This window comes from Heterodontus francisci, chromosome 35, assembly GCF_036365525.1.
Source record: "Heterodontus francisci isolate sHetFra1 chromosome 35, sHetFra1.hap1, whole genome shotgun sequence".
In the NCBI taxonomy this organism is placed as follows: Eukaryota; Metazoa; Chordata; class Chondrichthyes; order Heterodontiformes; family Heterodontidae; genus Heterodontus; species Heterodontus francisci.
In genome coordinates, this window is record NC_090405.1 from 24,402,814 (window position 1) to 24,424,901 (window position 22,088).

At 47.0% G+C, this 22,088-nt stretch overlaps 2 non-coding genes and 1 pseudogene across 2 annotated transcripts; 1 reads left to right on the plus strand and 2 right to left on the minus strand.

Annotated features, from left to right (window-relative positions):
* The window catches only part of LOC137350407 (histone H2A-like), a 171,001-nt pseudogene that overhangs the window by 138,101 nt on the left and 10,812 nt on the right, over positions 1 to 22,088 (plus strand).
* trnam-cau (transfer RNA methionine (anticodon CAU)) lies at positions 5,009 to 5,080 on the minus strand. Its single transcript has one exon. It is a non-coding gene; the product is annotated as a tRNA-Met (tRNA).
* On the minus strand, positions 8,220 to 8,291 carry trnam-cau (transfer RNA methionine (anticodon CAU)). The gene has a single exon. It is a non-coding gene; the product is annotated as a tRNA-Met (tRNA).

Sequence of the window (22,088 nt, forward strand, 5' to 3'; positions counted from 1 at the left end):
TCATGGATTCTGACATGCTGCCGGCCAGGAGCATACTCTCGTATACTTCCAGCAGGTCCGGGCCAACCCAGTCCCACAGGGCCGAGTACAACTCGACCGGTAAGCCGTCGCTCCCGGGAGTTGAGTTTTACTCGTCTCGAAAGGCTCGACGGCCTTTGTCAGCTCGTCCAGAGTTAGCGGCTTGTCCAGTCTCTCCCTCCTGCTGTCATCTAAGACCTCTGTGATAGATGACAGGAAGGACTGGGAGGCTCTGCTGTCTGTGGGCTTCGTGTCATACAGCCCAGCACAAAAGGATTTGCTGATCCTTAGTATGTCGGACTGCGAAGACGTTACCGAGCCATCTTCTTCCTTCAGGCTGCTGATAACAGAGCTCTCTCTGTGTACCTTTTGGAAGAAGTAACGCGAGCACGTCTCATCCTGCTCGATGGAGCGGACTCTGGACCGGAAGATGATCTTGGAGGCCTCCTTGGCAAAGAGCGAGGCCTGCTGGCTCTTCACCTCTTGGAGGTCCTCCTTGACCTTGACCCCCATTGACTGCAACTGGAGTAGATTTTGCATAATTTTCTGGAGTCGGGACAGTTCCCTCTGTCTCTCTCTCGCCTTCTGAACACCTTTGTGGATGAAGAACCTCTTGATGTTCTCCTTAATCGCTTCCCACCAGTGAACTGGAGACTCAAAGAGGGGTTTCACGGTCCTCCAACCTTTGTAATCCCTTTTGAGTTCCTCAACGTTCTCTGGGGTCAGCAGTGTAGCATTGAGTTTCCACGTCCCTCTGCCAACCCGCTGGACGTCCTGTAAGTGACAGTCGGCCAGTAAGAGGCAGTGGTCGGAGAAGAACACCGGCTTGACGTCGGTGGATCCGACCGTGACAGCACGAGACACAAACAGGAAGTCAATCCTGGAACGGGCAGACCCGTCCGATCTTGACCATGTGTACCTGCGCTGCGCTCCGTCTGCAGGTTTGCTGAAGACGTCGTGCAGTTTGGCATCTTTAACTGTTTCTATTAGGAATCTGGACGTAGCGTCCAGTTTGCTGTCGTCACTGCCGGATCGTCCAGCCGCATTGATGATGCAGTTGAAGTCACTGCCGAGGATGACTGGCCTGGACGTCGCCAGCAGCAGTGGGAGCTGCTGGAAGACGGTCAGCCGCTCGCTGCGTTGTACCGGGGCGTACACGTTGATCAACCGGAGCGGAGCGTTGTTGTACATCACGTCTGCTACGAGGAGGCGGCCGCCCACCACCTCCTTAACTTCGGAGATGGTGAAGTTACCTCCCCGCAGCAGAATACCCAGGCTGGAGGAACGGCAGTCATTACCCCCCGACCAGATCGATGGCCCGTGGGACCACCATCGCGACCACTGCCTGTAGGTGCTGAGGTGTGGTATTCCACACTCCTGCAGAAACAGTAGGTCAGCTTTGACCTTGGTAAGGTAATCCAAGGTTGAAACACATCGCGTAGTAGATTTAATGCTACGCACATTAATGGAAGCAATTCTTACACCCATTTTTTACTAAAAATTAGTTGTTGCTTCCCATACCATTTGTCCTCGCTAGTCCCAGTCCTTCGGGATGTTCCTGCATACCCATCGTGTGCGCAAGCAGTTTCCCGTTGGTTGGGCTCAGAAACCCCTCCTGATTTTTCATGCAGGGTTTGTGCCGCTCGGGTGACATCGGGGGGGTCTTGTAGGCAGAGAGGATTGGGTTGTCCTCAGCTGCTTCCATCTGTTCCTCCTCGAAAACATCACAGCTCCCGGTCTCCCGGAGCTCAGGTGCGCCAGACGTGTCTTTGCTCCCGGTGTCCCGGAGCTGAGATGCGTTGGCCACGTCGTTACGTGTGGGGCATTGGGGTTGGGCCACGCCGGGCCCATCACAGCTTCCAGTGCCCGGGGGCTGGGATGCTTTACCATCCATCTCGGAGTTCTGCCGCCTCTTTTGAAGGGGCTGTCGCTCCAGCATTTCCCCGTCCAGTGAAGAGGAGTTGTTGCAGTCTGATTCAGAAGAGAGCCTCCTCTTGCCACTGGTTTGGGTGGTGGCTTTGGGATGTTTTTTCTTTGTGGTTTTCCTCTGGACCACTTGCCACTGACCTGTTTGTGTAGATAGGCTGACTAGAGGGGAAGCTATGTTGGATTTGGTGCTTGGCAACGAACAAGGCCAGGTGGCAGATCTCTCGGTGGGAGAGCATTTCGATGATAGTGATCACAACTCCCTGACCTTTACTATCGTCATGGAGAGGGACAGGAGCGGACGGGATGGGAAAATATTTAATTGGGGGAGGGGGAATTACAATGCTATTAGGCAGGAACTGGGGTGCATAAATTGGGAACAGATGTTCTCAGGGAAATGCACGACAGAAATGTGGAGGTTGTTCAGGGAGCACTTGCTGCGACTGCTGGATAGGTTTGTCCCGATGAGGCAAGGAAGGGATGGTAGAGTGAAGGAACCTTGGATGACAAGAAATGTGGAACAGCTAGTCAAGAGGAAGAAGGAAGCTTACTTAAGGTTGAGGAAGCAAGGATCAGACAGGGCTCTAGAGGGTGACAAGGTAGCCAGGAAGGAACTGAAGAATGGACTTAGGAGAGCTAGAAGGGGACATGAAAAAGTCTTGGCGGGGAGGATTAAGGAAAATCCCAATGCGTTCTACACTCATGTGAGGAACAAGAGGATGGCCAGAGTGAGGGTAGGGCCGATCAAGGATAGTGGAGGGAACTTGTGCCTGGAGTCGGAGGAGGTAGGGGAGGTCCTAAATGAATACTTTGCTTCAGTATTCACTAGTGAGAGGGACCTGGTCGTTTGTGAGGACAGCGTGAAACAGGCTGATATGCTCGAACAGGTTGATGTTAAGAGGGAGGATGTGCTGGAAATTTTGAAATACATGAGGACAGATAAGTCCCTGGGGCCAGACGGGATATAGCCAAGGATATTACGGGAAGCGAGGGAAGAGATTGCCGCGCCTTTGGCGATGATCTTTGCGTCCTCACTGTCCATTGGAGTAGTACCAGATGATTGGAGGGTGGCAAATGTTATTCCCTTGTTCAAGAAAGGGAATAGGGATAACCCTGGGAATTATAGACCAGTCAGTCTTACGTAGGTAGTGGGCAAATTATTGGAGAGGATTCTGAGAGACAGGATTTATGATTAGTTGGAAAAGCATAGTTTGATTAGAGACAGTCAGCATGCCTTTGTGAGGGGCAGGTCATGCCTCACAAGCCTTATTACATTCTTTGAAGATGTGACAAAACACATTGATGAAGGAAGAGCAGTGGATGTGGTGTATATGGATTTCAGCAAGGCGTTTGATAAGGTTCCCCATGGTAGGCTCATTCAGAAAGTAAGGAGGCATGGGATACAGGGAAAGTTGGCTGTCTGGATACAGAATTGGCTGGCCCATAGAAGACAGAGGGTGGTAGTAGATGGAAAGTATTCAGCCTGGAGCTCGGTGACCAGTGGTGTTCCGCAGGGATCTGTTCTGGGACCTCTGCTCTTTGTGATTTTTATAAATGACTTGGATGAGGAAGTGGAAGTCTGGGTTAGCAAGTTTGCCGATGACACGAAGGTTGCTGGAGTTGTGGATAGTGTGGAAGGCTGTTGTAGGTTGCAACAGGACATTGACAGGATGCAGAGCTGGGCTGAGAAGTGGCAGATGGAGTTCAACCTGGAAAAGTGTGAAGTGATTCATTTTGGAGGGTTGAATTTCAATGCAGAATACAGGCGAAAAGACAGTATTCTTGGTAGTGTGGAGGAACAGAGGGATCTTGGGGCCCATGTCCATAGATCGCTCAAAGTTGCCACCCAAGTTGATAGGGTTGTTAGGAAGGCGTATGGTGTGTTGGCTTTCATTAACAGGGGGATTGAGTTTAAGAGCCGCGAGGTTATGCTGCAGCTCTATAAAGCCCTGGTTAGACCACACTTGGAATATTGTGTTCAGTTCTGGTCGTCTCATTATAGGAAGGATGTGGAAGCTTTAGAGAGGGTGCAGAGGAGATTTATCAGGATGCTGCCTGGACTGGAGGGCATGTCTTACGAAGAAAGATTGAGGGAGCTGGGACTTTTCTCATTGGAACGAAGAAGGATGAGAGGTGACTTGATAGAGGGGTACAAGATGATGAGTGGATAGCCAGAGACTTTTTCCCAGGCTGGAAAGGGCTATCACCAGGGGGCATAATTTTAAGGTGATGGAGGAAGGTTTCGGGGAGATGTCAGAGGTAGGTTCTTCACACAAGAGAGTGGTGGGTGCATGGAATGCACTGCCAGCGGTGGTAGTAGAAGCAGATACATTAGGGACATTTAAGCGTCTCTTGGATAGGTACATGGATGATAGTAGAATGAAGGGTATGTAGGTAGTTTTGATCTTAGAGTAGGTTAAAGGTTCGGCACATCATCGTGGGCCGAAGGGCCTGTCCTGTGCTGTACTGTTCTATGTTCTATAACACAGGTGTTGGGAGGCTCAGCCTGGCTACGCAATGTTACAAGGACGCTGAGTGACACCATCGACAACGGGACAGAGAGAAAAACACACAGAAAACGAATAGACTGTGAGGAAGCAAAAGTGAGGAACGGAGAGAGAGAGACAGACAACGAAACTGAGATGGAGAAACAAGGCATTTGTATGATTGTGCTCTCCCTGTTGTGTAACGGTATTTCCTGTTGTGTAAATATATTTTCTGTTGTGTAAAGATGTACCCTGTTGTTGTGTAAAGGTTTTCCCTGTTATTGTTTTATTTTCTGTTGCTGACCGTCTCCTCACTGTGACCATTTGTCCTAGTTTTATTGTGGCCAAAATCACCATCTGGTGGTGGAGAGGAGACTCTGCAGGAAGGGGTTGACAAAGTGGGAGAGACTCGGCTGGTCCGTGTTTGCAGTTTGTGTTCGTGTGAGCAAAAGTGATTTGTTACTGATTGATGTGTTCACTCGAAGGAAAAAGCTGATTGCAATCGAGCACATCTTGTTATTCTGGGGAATCACTTGATGTTTTGAAAGTGAACTGTTTGTGTTATTACCAAACATAAATAGCAGAGAATGGTTTCGATCCATCGACCTCTGGGTTATGGGCCCAGCACGCTTCCGCTGCGCCACTCTGCTAACTGTTGGTTTAAATTTTAGCTGCCTGTTAGTGAAATATGTTCATTTCTCCAATGTTTTTATCAAAATAGGATTGCAGTCGGATTTCTCAAGAATCCCGGACTCAGCAACACACGTGCTGACGGACTCACCCTCACTGCACAATGACACAAGGACACAGAGTAACAGCACCGACAATGAGGCAGGCAGAGAAAGACACACAGAAAACCGGGTAGAGATCATTCGGACCCAGAAAGGAACAGACAGAGAAAGGGACTGAGCAAACCAGCAAGAGACAGCGAAAGACTGATGATTTATGTAATTGTGTTCTCTGTTGTGTAAAGATGTTCCCTGTGTTCTTTTAAAGATATTTCCTGCTGTGTAATATGTTCTCTGTTGTGTTACTGTATTCGCTGTTGTGTAAAGATGTTCTCTGTTATTGTGTAAAATGGTTCCCTGTTGGGTAAAGATCTTCTCAGTTGTGTAAATATGATCCGTCTTGTGTAAAAGTGTTCCGGGTTGTTTAAATATGTTCCCTGCTCTGTAATGTAGAGCTGAGTCTGCACTAATGGAATTGCTACAGTATCTTCCAGTCTGATACTGTATGAGGGCTGGAATATGATCCAAAGCACAGTCTATACAAATTAAATTGCTATTGTATCTTTTAGTTTCACAATCCGGGGGAGTTTTAAACTGAAATCTCAGTTTGTATCTCAGGTTATACTATCTTTCAGATTCTCTCAATCTGATATCACACTTGAGATTTAGACTTTAGAAAGGATGTACTGGCATTGGAGGAGTTCAAAAGAGATTCACTCAGCTGATTCCTGAGATGAAGGGGTTGACTTATCAAGAACGGCTAAACAGGTTATTCATTCGAGTTCAGAAGAATGAGGGGTGATCTTTTTGAAACGTACAAGATTCTGAGGGGGCTTAACAGGGTGAAGAAGGGTCTCTGACCTGAAACATTAACTCTGCTTCTCTCTTCACAGATGCTGCCAGACCTGCTGAGTATTTCCAGCATTTCTTGTTTTTATTAACAGGGTCGATGTTGAGAAGATGTTTCCACTAGTGGGGGAATCTCAAACTAGGCGACATAGTTACAGAATAAGGGGACACTCATTTAAAACTGAGATGCAAAGGAATTTCTTCTCTCAGAGGGGAGTGAATGTCTGGAATTCTCTACCCCAGACATTATTGGAGGCTAAATCACTGAAAGTATTTAAAGAGGATGTAAATTGATTTTTGAAATATTGGAAAGTTGAGGGCTATGAAGAGCTGGCATGAAAGAGGAGTTGAGGTCTGGGGCAGATCAGCCATGATCTTACTGAATGGCAGGGCAGGCTTGAGGGGCCGAATGGCCTACTCCTGCTCCTATTTCTTCTGTTCTTATGTTATGTTATATCTAATGTATATGTCAGGATGCACTATGGGAATTAATACTGAAACTTATAAACTCATAATGTGTGTAAATATTGGGCTGATATTTAACTTGAATCTCAGAGTACATTATTGTGGTTAATTCTGTAAGTTTGAAAAGGGAACTCTGTGCCATAATGAAAACAAGAAATGCTGGAAATACTCAGCAGGTCAGGCAGCATCTGTACAGAGAGAAGCAAAGTTAACGTTTCAGGTCAGTGACCTTTCAGATGCTGCCAGACCTTTTGAAAGTCCATGTACACCACATCAACAGCATTGCCCTCATCAACTTTTTCTGTTACCTCATCAAAAAACTCCAGCAGGACAGTTAAACATGATTTTCCCTTAAGAAATCCATGCTGGCTTTCTTGAATTAACCCACATTTGTCCATGGGACTATTAATTTTGTCCCGAATTATTCTTTCGAGAAGTTTTCCCACCTCCAAAATTGAACTGACTGGGGAGTGAAATGAGGTAAGTTGCTCTAACAGCGAGCCAGCACGGGTTCGACAGGCCGAATGGCCTCCTTCTGTGCTGTAGCCATTCTATGATTGTATGATTCTAGCAACAACTGTTGGTGGAGAGGCAGTGATGCAGGAATGGGTTGACAGAAAGGGGAAAGTCTGGGCTGGTGTGTGTTCGGGTTTGTGAATAAAGGTGATTTGGAAGCTGTGTTCCAAATTGAAGTGTTTACTGGAAGGAAGAAGTTGATGTAAATAAAGAGTAAAACGTGTTAAGATGAAGCGTGGTGTGATTGTGGGCAGCAGTAAATATAGTGCTGGTGAATTATTTGTGTTAATAAACTTCCACTGCACCCTCTGCTGCAGGCTGCTGTTTATATCCAGCTGTGTATTAGTGCCGTGTGTTAGTGAGATAAATGTTTGTTTCAACGCTGTTTATAAAGCAATAGCATTGCACTCAAACAGTCCCAGACATAGCAACACACGTACAAAAGCAAAATACTGCAGATGCTGGAAATCTGAAACATAAACAGAAAATGCTTGAAATACTCAGCAGGTCTGGCAGCATCTGTGGAGAAAGAAACAAAGTTAATGTGAGCTAAGGAAACAGACCTGAACTGTTAACTGTTTCTCTCTGCACAGATGCTGCCAGACCAACTGAGCATTTCCAGCGTTTTCTGGTTTTATTACAGCAACACAGGTGTTGGGAGGCTCAGCCTGGCTACACAATGTTACAAGGACGCTGAGTAACACCATCGACAACGGGACAGAGAGAAAAACACACAGAAAACCAATAGACTGTGAGGAAGCAAAAGTGAGGGACAGAGAGAGAAACAACGAGACTCAGATGGAGAAACAAGGCATTTGTATGATTGTATTCTCCCTGTTGTCTAAAGGTATTTCCTGGTGTGTAAATATGTTTTCTGTTGTGCAAAGATGTACCCTGTTGTTGTGCAAAGGTTTTCCCTGTTATTGTTTTATTTTCTGTTGCTGACCGTCTCCTCACTGTGACCATTTGTCCTGGTTTAATTGTGGCCAACATCACCATCTGGTGGTGGAAAGGAGGCTCTGCAGGAAGGGGTTGACAAAGTGGGAGAGACTCGGCTGGTCCGTGTTTGCAGCTTGTGTTCGTGTGAGCAAAAGTGATTTGTTACTGATTGATGTGTTCAGTAGAAGGAAGAAGCTGATTGCAAAAGAGTGCCTTTGGAAGCATCTTGTTATTATGGGTAAACACTTGATGTTTTGAAAGGAAACAATTTGTGTTACTACAAAAACATGAATAGCAGAGAATGGTTTCGATCCATCGACCTCTGGGTTATGGGCCCAGCACGCTTCCGCTGCGCTACTCTGCTAATTGCTGTTTTAAATTTTAGCTGCCCGTTATTGAAATATGTTCATTTCCCCAATGTTTTTATAAAAATCGGATTGTTGTCGGATTTCTTAAGAATCCCGGACTCAGCAACACACGTGCTGACGGACTCACCCTCACTGCACAATGACACAAGGACACGGAGTAACAGCACCGACAATGAGGCAGGTAGAGAAAGACACACAGAAAACCAGGAAGAGATTATCAGGACCCAGAAAGGAACAGACAGAGAAAGATACACAGAAAACCAGGGAGATATTATCAGGACCCAGAAGGGAACAGGCAGAGAAAGACACACAGAAAACCAGGAAGAGATTATCAGGACCCAGAAAGGAACAGACAGAGAAAGACACACAGAAAACCAGGAAGAGATTATCAGGACCCAGAAAGGAACAGACAGAGAAAGATACACAGAAAACCAGGGAGATATTATCAGGACCCAGAAGGGAACAGACAGAGAAAGACACACAGAAAACCAGGAAGAGATTATCAGGACTCAGAAAGGAACAGACAGAGAAAGACACACAGAAAACCAGGAAGATATTATCAGGATCCAAAAAGGAACAGACAGAGAAAGGTCCTGAGCAAACCAGCAAGAGACAGCAAGAGACTGATGAACACCACTTGGAGGGAGCACTGAGGGTGGCAACGGCACAGAATGTAGTCTGATTGGGGATTTCAATGTCCATCACCATGAGTCTCTCGGTAGCACCACTACTGACCATGCTGGCCGAGTCCCAATGGACATAGCTGCTCGATTGGGTCTGCAGTAGGTGGTGAGGGAACTAACAAGAGGGAAATACATACTTCACCTCATCCTCACCAATCTGCCTGCCGCAGATGCATCAGTCCACGACAGTATTGGTAGGATTGACCACTGCACAGTCCTTGTGGAGATGATGTCCCGTCTTCACATTGAGGATACCCTCCATCGTGTTGTGTGCCACTACCACTGTGCTAAATGGGATAGATTTTGAACAGATCTAGCAATGTATAACTGGGCATCCATGAGGTGCTGTGGACCATGAGCAGCAGCAGAATTGTAGTCAACCACATTCTATAAACTCATGGCCCGGCATATTCCCCCACTCTAACATTACCAACAAGCTGGGGGATCAACCCTAATTCAATGAAGAGTGCAGGAGGGCATGCCAGGAGCAGCACCAGGCATACCTTGAAATGAGGCGTCAGCCTGATGAAGCTACAGCCCAGGACTACTTTCATGCCAAACAGCAGAAGCAGCATGTAATAGACAGGGCTAGGTGATCCCACAACCAACGGATCAGATCGACACCCTGCCACATCCAATGATGAATGGTGGTGGACAATTAAACAACCAACAGGAGGAGGTGGCTCCACAAATATCCCCAAATCAATGATGGGGCAGCCCAGCACATCAGTGCAAAAGACAAGGATGAAGAATTTGAAACAATCTTCAGCCAGAAGTGCCGGGTTGATGATCCATCTCGGCCTCCTCCTGAAGTCCCCAGCATCACAGATGCCAGCCTTCAGCCAATTCGATTCACTCAACGTGATATCAAGAAATGACTGAAGGCTCTGGATACAGCAAAGGCTACGGGCCCTGACAATATTCCGGCAATAGTACTGAAGACATATGCTCCAGAACTTGCCGCGCCCCTAGCCAAGCTGTTCCAGTACAGCTACAACACTGGCATCTACCCGGCAATGTGGAAAATTGCCCAGGTATGTCCTGTACACAAATAGCAGGACAAATCCAACCCAGCCAATTGCTGCCTCATCAGTCTACTCTCAATCATCAGTATAGTGATGGAAGATGTCATCGACGGGGCACTTGCTTTGCAATAACCTGTTCAATGACGCTCAGTTGGGTTCTGCCAGGGCCATTCAGCTCCTGACCTCATTACAGCCTTGGTTCAAACAAGGACAAAAGAGCTGAACTCAAGAGGTGAGGTGAGAGTGTCTGCCCTTGACATCAAGGTAGCATTTGACTGAGTATGGCATCAAGGAGCCAGAGCAAAACTGGAGTCAATGGGAATCAAGAGGAAAACTCTCCACTGGTTGGAATCGTACCTAGCACAAAGGAAAATGGTTGTGATTGTTGGAGGTCAATCATCTCAGCTCCAGGACATTACTGCTGGAGCTCCTCAGGGTAGTATCCTCGGCCCAACCTTCTTCACTACTTCATCAGTGACCTTCCTTCAATCATAAGGTCAGAAGTGGGGATGTTCACTGATGATTGCAAAATTTAGCACCATTCGCGACTCCTCAGATACTGAAGCAGTCCATGTAGAAATGCAGCAAGACCTGGACAATATCCAGGCTTGGGCTGATAAGTGGCAAGTAACATTCGCGCCACACAAGTGCCAGGCAATGACCATCTCGAACAAAAGAGAATCTAACGATCTCCCATTGACATTCAACGGCATTACGATCGCTGAATCCCCCACTATCAGCTTCCTGGGGGTTCCCATTGAACAGAAACTGAACTGGAGTAGCCTTATAAATAGTGTGACTACATGAGCTGGTCAGAGGGTAGGAAGCATGCGGTGAGTAACTCACCTCCTGACTCCCCAAGCCTGTCCACCATTTACAAGGCACAAGTCTGGAGTGTGATGGAATACTATCCACTTGCCCGGATGGGTGCAGCTCCAACAACATTCAAGAAGCTCGACACCATCCAGGACAAAGCAACACGCTTGATTGGCACCCCGTCCACAACATTCACTCCCTCCACCACTGACGTACAGTGGCAGCAGTGTGTACCATCTACAAGATGCACAGCAACAATACACCAAGGCTACTCAGGCAGCACCTTCCAAACCTGCATCCTCTGCTGCCTAGAAGGACAAGGGCAGCAGATGCATGGGAATACCACCACCTGAAAGTTCTCCTCCAAGCTACACATCATCCTGACTTGGAACTATATCGCCATTCCTTCACTGTCGCTGGGTAAAAATCCTGGAACTCCCTTCCTAATAGCACTGTGGGTGTACCTACCCCACATGGACTGCAGTGGTTCAAGAAGGAAGCTCACCACCACCTTCTCATGGGCAATTAGGGATGGGCAATAAATGCTGGCCTGGCTGGCGACGTCCACATCCCATGAAACAAATAATTAAATACAATAACAGCTCATCTCAATTCCTAGTATTTCTAAATCCCACCAGTCCAACATAAGCTGAACAATTATTGCATGTTGTGATTGACGGTCTGGTCTGTAAACTGCACAGTTTCACAGATTGCTGACATTTGCTAACTGGAAGTGAGAACTGCAAAATCGGGACAGTAGTTCACATAGTCTGTCAGTGTGAAAGAATCAGGCAATGTGAGGTAATAGAATTTGTCTGTAAATGTTACACTCATATTGCTTTATATTTTTATATTGAAAATAAAAGTAATCATTTCGTGAAAATAGTGACATGTTGTCCAAACTTTGGTAGCCAGTTGTTTTCGTCTTGCACTCAGCAGGGCAATCCACAAGAATACCAATTTAAGGGACAACAACAACTTTCTTCTGTATGAGAAGAGAGTGCTGATTGGTTGGCAAGTGAACTCTGATTGGGCGAGGCATTGCCATTCAGAATGCACCAGTTTATGGTAACTGACAGATAACTGCCCAGTTTTGTTTGAAATTTAAACCAGGCAGCTTGACTCTGATTGGTCAAGGCATTGCCCTGTGGAATGAGCCAGTGAATGGCTGTCACTTATTTTGTTTAGCTGAAACTGGCACAATATGTGTGCATGTTCTTTCTGTCTGCAAAGAACAGGGCCCTGTGTATTAATATATGTAGCTTATAGTACACACCAATGCACCACACTGTGAGCCCTACTGACAGTCTTAAATTGGTTGTCAACGTAATTCTTAGCACACTGAGAATTATTTAGCAAATGTTGTCCTATTGTGGAATCACATCTCATGTTGGATACTGTGTTTTGAGTTTTGCAAGCACGGGTTGGTTGGGTAGGGCCCATTGCGAACAGCGGAAGGGACATGTTATTTGATACAATCCGCCAGTTTTGGGATGTACGGTCTAGAAACCTAGCATCACACTGGTATTGAAATTCATATATCACGTTACTTATTTGTGTGATAGGCAGGACGTATCTTTTGCTTGACAGCAGCATCCTGTTAGTGGTGAACACCACACTTGTTGCTCCTGCATAGTAACAGCAGGAAACAGCTCGCTTCACCTGTTACTGAAATACTGGGGATAAATTACCCTTCCAGGGTAATTTGAGGGAGACTGGGCACTTTTCAGGGCTCAAAATGACGTCCTTCAGCCCGTTTATAAGTTTGTGCGATATACAGATAGAAATGATCTGATCAGTGTAGCCATTGTAATGCAGGATGTCTTTGATTCGCCCTATTTCAGCATCAAGCTTGCATGGTGAGCAAATGGCTCAGCCCTATTTATGAGGTTGTCGATAAGACCAATCTTATAGCGCGTGGAACTGTAATAATCCCAACGCGTGTATTGACCAGTGAAGGTAGGTTTGTGGTAGACCGTGGTACAAAACCACTTAGCAGATTTCTCAACTAGTACATCAAGGAAAGGGAACTCATTTGACAGCTCCATTCCAAAGGTGAATTTGAGTGTAGGATGGAGCCCATGAAGACGTGCAAGGAAATTATTTCATGCAACTGCGGATTCAAATATAGCAAACGTATCATCTACATATTGGAAATATGCAAGAGGTCGGAGGTTAGGTGTCATTCCCTTAAAAACAGTTTTGTCATGGAATCCAACAAAGATGTTTGTGAGAGCTGGGCCTAGAGGGAATCCCATGGCAACACCAGCGATACATGGTGTCAATAAAACTGAACCCAACTGTGCAAGTTGCCAAGTTCATAAGTTCAATGAATACTGATTCACACAATGGTGACGGGTCTAGATCACCATGATATAGCACTGCAGTGCAAATATCTATGGCTTCCTGAAGTGGTACATTGGTGAATAGGCTAGCAATGTCAAATGAACACATGGACACGGCATTGCTATCGATATGCAAGTCCTGGATGGTCTTCGCAAATGTGAAGGAATCCTTCACCGTGTATGTGGAGAACTTGCTCAAAACTGGTTGTAACAATTTGCCCAACCATTTGGCAAATTCATTTCAGGATACTATTTACATTACTTCAAATAAAGAAAACACAACGACACAAAGAATTGAGCACAACGCTGAAAGTTTCACAGCAAATAGTCAAATGGGAAAAGGATGAAATACAGAAAGAAAAAGCCTAAAATACTGAAAACACTCAGCCAGTCCGGAAACAACTGTGGAGAAGAGAAGCTCGGGTTAGTGGTCCAGTTCTGTGACCCTTCTATAGACCTGAAACATTGCTCCTACCTTCCTCTCTCCACAGATACTGCTGGAACTGCTGAATGTTTCCAGAATCTTCTGTTATTATTCAGATTTCCAGTGTGTGCAGTATTTCTCTTTTTGAAAATAAAATATTCCCTGAGAGGAATGGAACTTTACATAAAAAATAGGAGTGGGCCATTCGGCCCATCGAAATAGCTCTGCCATTCAATAAGATCACAGCTGATCTCCTACATCAACTCCATCTGACCACACTAGCACAGATCCCTTGATTCCCTTCGTATCCAAAAACCTATCGATCTCTCTCTTGGATATACCCAATGATTGAGCATCCACAGCTCTACAGTCACAGAGAGATACAGCACTGAAACAGGCCCTTCGGCCCACCGAGTCTGTGCCGACCAACAACCACCCATTTATCCTAATCCTACATTCATCCCATATTCCCTACCACATTCCCACCATTCTCCTACCACCTATCTACACTCGGGGCAATTTACAATGGCCAATTTACCTATCAACCTGCAAGTCTTTGGCTGTGGGAGGAAACCGGAGCACCCGGCGGAAACCCACGCGGCCACAGAGAGAACTTGCAAACTCCGCACAGGCAATACCCTGAACGGAACCGAGGTCACTGGAGCTGTGAGGCTGCGGTGCTAACCACTGTGCATAGAGAATTCCAAAGATTCACAATGCTTTGAGTGAAAAAAAATTCTCCTCTTCTCAGTCCTAAATGATTGAGCCATTTATACTGAGACTGTGATCCCTAGTTCTAGATCCGCAGCCAGAAGAAACATCCTCCCAGCATTTACCCTGTTAAATCCCTTAAGATGTTTAGGTGCCAGTAAGATTACCTCTCACTCTTCTAAATTCTGAGGAATATTTTTTTTTTCCAAAATATACTTTATTCATAAAAATCTGCAAAAATTACATTGCCAAACAGTTTCAAACAGCACCAAAAAATACAAACATTGCAAGGGAGATCAGTTTCCTTCAATACTGTCATGAGTTTCTTCCCAACCCTTCCGTTTCACAATTGTCATGTCAATTACACTTTTACATTTGCAGCAATTGAGAATATTAACGATACAGTTCGAGGGGTTTCCCATGGATCCAGCCCCTCAGTTCAGCTTGGTGGGGGGGACCTTACACTGTGGTCTTTCCCCATTGAGCCTTTGCTGCGGCTGCCCCAAGCTTTAGTGCGTCCCTCAGCACGTAGTCCTGGACCTTGGAATGTGCCAGTCCGCAACATTCGGTCGTGGACAACTCTTTGCGCTGGAAGACCAGCAAGTTTTGGGCAGACCAAAGGGCGTCTTTCACCGAATTGATAGTCCTCCAGCAGCAGTTGATGTTTGTCTCGGTGTGCATCCCTGGGAACAGCCTGTAGAGCACAGACTCCTGTGTTACAGAGCTGCTTGGGATGAACCTTGACAAAAACCACTGCACCTCTTTCCACACCTGCTTTGCAAAGGCACATTCCAGGAGGAGGTGGGCGACCGTCTCTTCCCCACCACAGCCAACGCGGGGGCACTGTGCGGAGGGGGCGAGACTTCGGGTGTGCATGAAGGATCCGACGGGGAGGGCCCTTCTCACCACCAGCCAAGCTACGTCTTGGTGCTTGTTTGAAAGTTCTGGTGATGAGGAATTCGCCAAATGACTTTGACGGTCTGCTCGGGGACCCATCCAACAGGATCCACCGTTTTCTTTTCCCGTAGGGCCTTGAGGACATTCCGTGCAGACCACTGCCTGATGGACCGGTGGTCAAAGGTGTTTTCCCGCAGAAACTGCTCCACGAAGGATAGGTGGTACGGCACGGCCCAACTGCATGGAGTGTTCCGCGGCAATGTGACCAGGCCCATTCTTCGCAACACCGGGGACAGATAGAACCTCAGCACGTAGTGACACTTGGAGTTTGTGTACTGGAGGTCTACACACAGCTTGATGCAGCCGCACACGAAGGTGGTCATCAGGATGAGGGCCACGTTGGGTACATTTTTCCTGCCCTTGTCCAGAGATTTGAACATCGTGTCCCTCCGGACCCGGTCCATTTTAGGTCCCCAGATGAAGCAGAAAATGGCTCAGGTGACTGCCACAGCGCAGGAGTGGGGTATGGGCCAGACCTGCGCCACGTAGAGCAACAACGTGAGCGCCTCGCACCTGATGACCAGGTTCTTACCCACAATGGAGAGAGATCGCTGCCCCCACATGCCCAACTTTTGTCGTACCTTGGCTACTCGCTCCTCCCAGGTTTTGGTGCACGCCCCGGCCCTTCCGAACCATATCCCCAGCACCTTCAGGTAATCTGACCTCACGGTGAAGGGGACAAAGGATCGGTCAGCCCAGTTCCCAAAGAACATGGCCTCGCTCTTGCCGTGGTTAACTTTGGCTCCCGAGGCCAGTTCGAACTGGTCGCAGACGCTCATCAGTCTGCGCACGGACAGCGGATCCGAACAGAAGACGGCGACGTCATCCATGTACAGGGAGGTTTTAACCTGAGTGCCTCTGCTGCCTGGGATTGTTACCCCTCTTATGCTCACATCCATCCTAATAGACTCAGCAAAGGGTTCAATACAGCAAACAAACAAGACAGGGGAGAGAGGGCAGCCCTGTCTGACTCCAGATTGGATCGGCAAACTTTCCGATTCCCATCCGTTGATTCTGAGGAATATCGGCCTCGTCGACTCAATCTCTTCTCATAGGACAATCCCCTCATCCCAGGAAGCAATCGAGTGACACTTTGATACACTTCCTTTAAGGCAAGTATATCCTTCCTTAGGTAAGGGGAACCAAAACTGTACACAGTGCTCCAGGTGTGATCTCACCAAGGCTCTGTCTAATTGCAGTCAAACTTCTTTATTCTTATAAAAACTCTTCACAATGTTGAACACAACTATTAACTGCCCCATTAACATCTCTGCTCTAAGAACAAGGACCCCAGCTTCACACACCCCAGACCCCTATTCTTTCCACATTAGCTGAATTCCTGCATCTCTGATACATTCTAGTAAATCTCCTCTGCACCCTCTCTAAGGCCTTGCCATTCCTGCTAAAGTATGAAACATGGAATTAGAAACAATGCTCTAGCTGAGGCCTATAACCAGTGAGATTTATAAAGGTTCAGCCTCAATTCCTTGTCTGTGTCCCGTACTCCCATTTCTGGTTTCTGACTCAATGTCGGCTCTGAGCTGTTGAAACTGCCTGAATAAATATTTCCACCCAATAAAGCGCTCGGAATGTGAGAAGGGACAAAGTGAGTGACCAAGTACATCAACTCCAAGTAAAACTCCACCATGTAGTGAAAACACTCAAAACACAACGGCTCTTTTAAGAGCCACCCACAATCTCTCTGAAAAAGCTGCACCAACATCTCTCTAGAATTGGTTTATTTCATTGGTTTTAATGCTCAGTAACTCTCTGGAACTTTCTCACTGTCTTTGTGTTTTCTGTTTCAATCTGGTATGGAGATTCTGGGAAGATGAGTTTCACTGCCTGGGAGGATCTTTGTGGTTTTCCTGCAGAAACACAAAACAAAGTCTCTTTTCAGAGTCACCCACCGCCTCATAGGGACAGCAGTGACCTGGGAACAGGAGCTGGGGTGTGTTTTATGCCGGAAATAACAGTTAATGATTTATGTTGTGCTCTCGTTATATTCCAATCTCTGAATTGAGCCTTTCCACCGCACCAGGGTTATGGGGAGAGTTTTCATCGTTTCTTTTCCAAACGTACAGATGATGTTATAAAGTTGCTGATTTATCCAGATGGCGGATTCTCCCCTCACAGTGAAAAGTAACATCACACCTTCACATCTGCTCATTGTTTTATAATTGAATAATTAGTCAAATGGAATTATTTGTGATGTTATTTCCCCCGAGACGGTGTTTCCTGCAGTGAAACTGATCAGTTTCAGCTCAGTCATTCAGGGACCTGGAATTCCTGCAGTTTGAGCCCGCTGTAACCCCAGCCCACTTCTGATTGGTCACCCTCTTCTCACAAAGTCAGTGACAGCACATGAGGAGGCCATTCGCCCCATTAAGTCCATGTCGGGTTTCCAATCTGTTCAGTCCCCGACTCGATCCCCAAAGCCCTGCATAATCCCTTTGGGTCAAAATGACCGTGGCAGAACTCGAACCTGCAATCTTCTGATAACATCATGGAATATACCGAAGTCTGACGCCTTATCCATTAGGCCACACAGCCATTAACTCACATGCATGATTCAATCAGAGAACCTCGAAGCACAAAATACAAAAAATCATTGGTTGAACCTGTCAACCTGGCACAATATTTGAATTTGTGAAAGCCGCCAATTTCACTATGGAAAAGAAGTGATCGACTGGAAAAGTACATAAAAATCTATTTTCCCGTAGCGGTTTAAATAAACTTTTGAAACACAATTTTGCTTTTACCGACTCAAATTGCTGGTGCTATTTTATGAACAGCTTTATTTTGCCAATTTTTGTCAACTTCTCATCCGTAACTGACAGTAAAAGACTCCGTTCAGCAATCTTTCACACGACAAATAACTCAAACTCAGTGTGGAAGTAATAAATTACAGACTATTGGTAATTCCCCTTCACACAGGCTTCAGGGGGACAGTGAGAAGCCACTGAAATAGTTGCTTCATCCTTTTAAAAGGTTCCCATTCTGTCCTGTTACTGACATGTTGGAATCAGATTTGTATTTAACAAGTTATTTCTGTGAAAACAAAATCCTCAACGGACCAGCTGGGAATCTGGGAATCACTGTAGTAAAATAAAAGGCTTTTGATTGAGAAGACGGGACCTTCTCACCAGCAGCCGGGTTACATTCCCCTCACATCCTTATTCAGTGAGCAGCTCTTTCCCTCGAGAAATAGACAGCAGCAGTTGGAAGTTCAGTAAAAGGATCGGTTCATTGAGACAAGTTTCTGACTGACAGGTGGTGCTGAATATTAATACAAGAAGGTCCTGGAATGGGAAACAAGTGTCCAGAGTGGGGTCTGAAATCAGGACAGGGAAATGGCCAGCACTGACACAGATCATTTCATTATTACATTGATATCTGACTGTCTATAAGGAGAAGCGAGTTAAACACATGATGGTGAAAGGAATGGAAGATAACACTGGTTGTTCTAGATGAAGAGGGATAGACAGAGGTGTGGGTACAGCAGACTTCAGACAGTAATCAGCCCTTTCAGATACTGTGGGTGGATCTGAAAAGAGCCTTTGGGTATTTGATAAAATCCTGGCAGATTGACTTGGTTTTGGTACCCGGAGCGCTGGTTTTCTTGGGCAGCAACACGGCCTGGATATTCGGCAGCACCCTGCCCTCAGTGTCCTGGAATCAAAAGCAAGTGACCAGAGTGGGACCTGAAATCAGGATAGGGAAAAAAGCTCTTTGTTTAAAAACCCTCAAATAGCTACCTTGTAATCGGTCAGGTTACTAATGTTTTAGTTAGTGTAATTTATGAATAATTACTAATTAGAAAGTGCTGTTTGGACAGAGTGTAAAGCTGTGAGTTGATGTGTGAGGGACTTCACTGACTAGGGGAAGGAGGTGCTCTTTGGTCTCTCTTTTCTTTTCTGCCTTTTCAGCCTCCACGGTACAGGGGAAGAAGCTGATCGGTGAGTAACTGGTAAATTATTCTACTTATTACACTTATTACACGAGCAATAATGAGTTTGTAAAGCTAAGTAATGGCAGGGCAGCTCGAAAAGTAAAAGTTCGAAATTGGGGGAAGGCAAATTTTACAAAACTGAGAGGTGATTTGGTGGATGTGGACTGGATACAACTACTTGAAGGAAACCACAAAGATGTTTTATCAGTCCATTAAGAGCAAGAGGATAACTAAGGAAAGGGTATGGCCTATCAGAGATGTACAAGGGAACTTCTGTGTGGATCCAGAAGATGTGGGTGGGGTTCTTAATGAGTTTTTTGTCTCTGCCTTCACAAAGGAGAGGGATGATGCAGACATTGTAGGAAAAGAAGAGGAGTGTGAAATATTAGATACGATAAGCATAATGAGAGTGGAAGTACTGGAGAGTCTGACATCCTTCAAAATGAATAAATCACCAGGGCCAGATGGTTTGCATCTGAGGTTGTTAAAGGAAGCCAGGGAGGAAATAGTGGATGCGCTGAGGATCATCTTCAAATCCTCACTGAATATGGGGGAGGTGCCGGAGGATTGGAGGTCTGCGAACGTTGTTTTCTTGGGCAGCAGCATGGCCTAGATATTAGGCAGCACACAGCCCTGAGTGATGGTCACCCCTCCCAGCAGCTTGGTGAGCTCCTCATCATTCTGGACAGCCAGCTGTAGGTGTCTGAGGATGTTGCGGGTCTTCCTGTTGTCCTGGGCCGCGTTACTGGCAAACTCGAGGATTTCAGCGGTCAGATACTCGAGCACAGCAGCCAGATAGACCGGGGCTCCGGCACCCACACGCTCAGCATAGTTGCCCTTTCTCAGGAGCCTGTGAACACGGCCCACCAGGAACTGCAGTCCAGCCCGGGAGGAGCGAGACTTGGCCTTGGACCGAGCTTTCCCGCCGGTCTTTCCTCTTCCAGACTTTTCCAAAAATATACTTGAGGACATTCCGTGCTGACCACTGCCTGATGGATTGGTGGTCAAAGGTGTTTTTCCACACAAACATTTCCGCGAAGGCACGGTCCAACTGGATGGAGCGTTCCGTGGCAAAGTGACCAGATCCATCCTTCGCAACACCGGGGTCAGATAGAACCTCAGCACGTAGTGACACATGGTGTTTGCATACTGGGGCTCTACGCACAGCTTGATGCAGCCACATACTAAGGTGGCCATCAGGTTGAGGGCGACGTTGAGTACATTTTTTCGCCTTTATCCAGAGGTTTGAACATCGTGTCCCTCCGGACCCTGTCCATTTTGCGTCTTCAGATAAAGCGGGAAATGGCTCGGGTGACCGCCACAGCGCAGGAGTGGGGTATGGGCCAGACCTGCGTCACATACAGCAACAACGTGAGCACCTTGCACCTGATGACCAGGTTCTTACCCATAATAGAGAGAGATCGCTGCTCCCACATGCTCAGTTTATGTTGTACCCTGGCTACTCGCTCCTCCCAGGTTTTGGTGCACGTCCCGGCCCTTACAAACCATATCCCCAGCACCTTCAGGTAGTCTGACCTGACAGTGAAGGGGACAAAGGATCGGTCAGCCCAGTTCCCAAGGAACATGGCCTCGCTCTTGCCATGGTTAACATTGGCTCCCGAATCCAGTTCGAACTGGTCGCAGATGCTCATCAGTCTGCGAATGGACAGCGGATCCGATCAGAATACAGCAACATCATCTATGTACAGGGAGGCTTTGACCTGAGTGACTCCACTGCCTGGGATTGTCACCCCTCTTATGCCCGCATCCTTCCGAATAGACTCAGCAAAGGGTTTGATACAGCAAACACACAAGGGAGGGGAAAGAGGACAGCCCTGTCTGACTCCAGATTTGATTGGAAACTTTCTGAGTACCACCCAATTTTTTGGACTGTGCTACTGATGTTTGTGGAGAGCAGTTTGATCCAATTGCAGATTCCCTCCCCAAACCCCATTTTGGAAAGAACGTCCATCATGTGTGTGTGCGATATCCTGTCAAAAGCCTTCTCCTGGTCCAGGCTGATGAGGCAGGTGTCCACCCTCCTGTCCCGTACGTAGGCGATCGTATCCCTGAGTAGCACGACACTATCAGAGATCTTCCTGCTGGGTACAGTACAGGTCTGGTCAGGGTGAATCACCAACTCCAGAGCAGACTTGACTTGACTGGCGATGACTTTGGACAGAATCTTGTAGTCTACATTAAGCAGTGAGATGGGCCGCCAATTTCTGATTTCTGCCCTCTCCCCCTTCTGCTTGTAGATGAGGGTGATGATGCCTTTCCTCATGGATTCTGACATGCTGCCGGCCAGGAGCGTACTCTCGTACACCTCCAGCAGGTCTGGGCTGACCCAGTACCACAGGGCCGAATACAACTCAACTGGTAAGCCGTCGCTTCCGGGAGTTTTCTTCGTCTCAAAAGACTTGATGGCCTTTGTCAGCTTGTCCAGAGTTAGCGGTTTGTCCAGATTCTCCTGCATGCTGTCATCTCAGACCTCTGTGATCGATGACAGGAAGGACTGGGAGGACGTGCTGTCCATAGACTTCACGTCTTACAGCCCAGCATTCAAGGATTTGCTAATCCTTAGTATGTCGGACTGCGAAGTTGTGACCGAGCCATCCTCTTCCTTCAGGCTGCTGATCACAGAGCTCTCTCTGTGTACCTTTTGGAAGAAGAAACGTGAGCACTTCTCATCCTGCTCAATGGAGCAGACTCTGGACCGGAAGATGATCTTGGAGGCCTCCGTGGCAAAGAGCGAGGCCTGCTGGCTCTTCACCTCTTGGAGCACCTCCTTGACCTCGACCCCCATCGACTGCAGCCGGAGCAGATTTTGCATTCTTTTCTGGAGTGCGGACATTTCCCTCTGTCTCTCTCACACCCTCT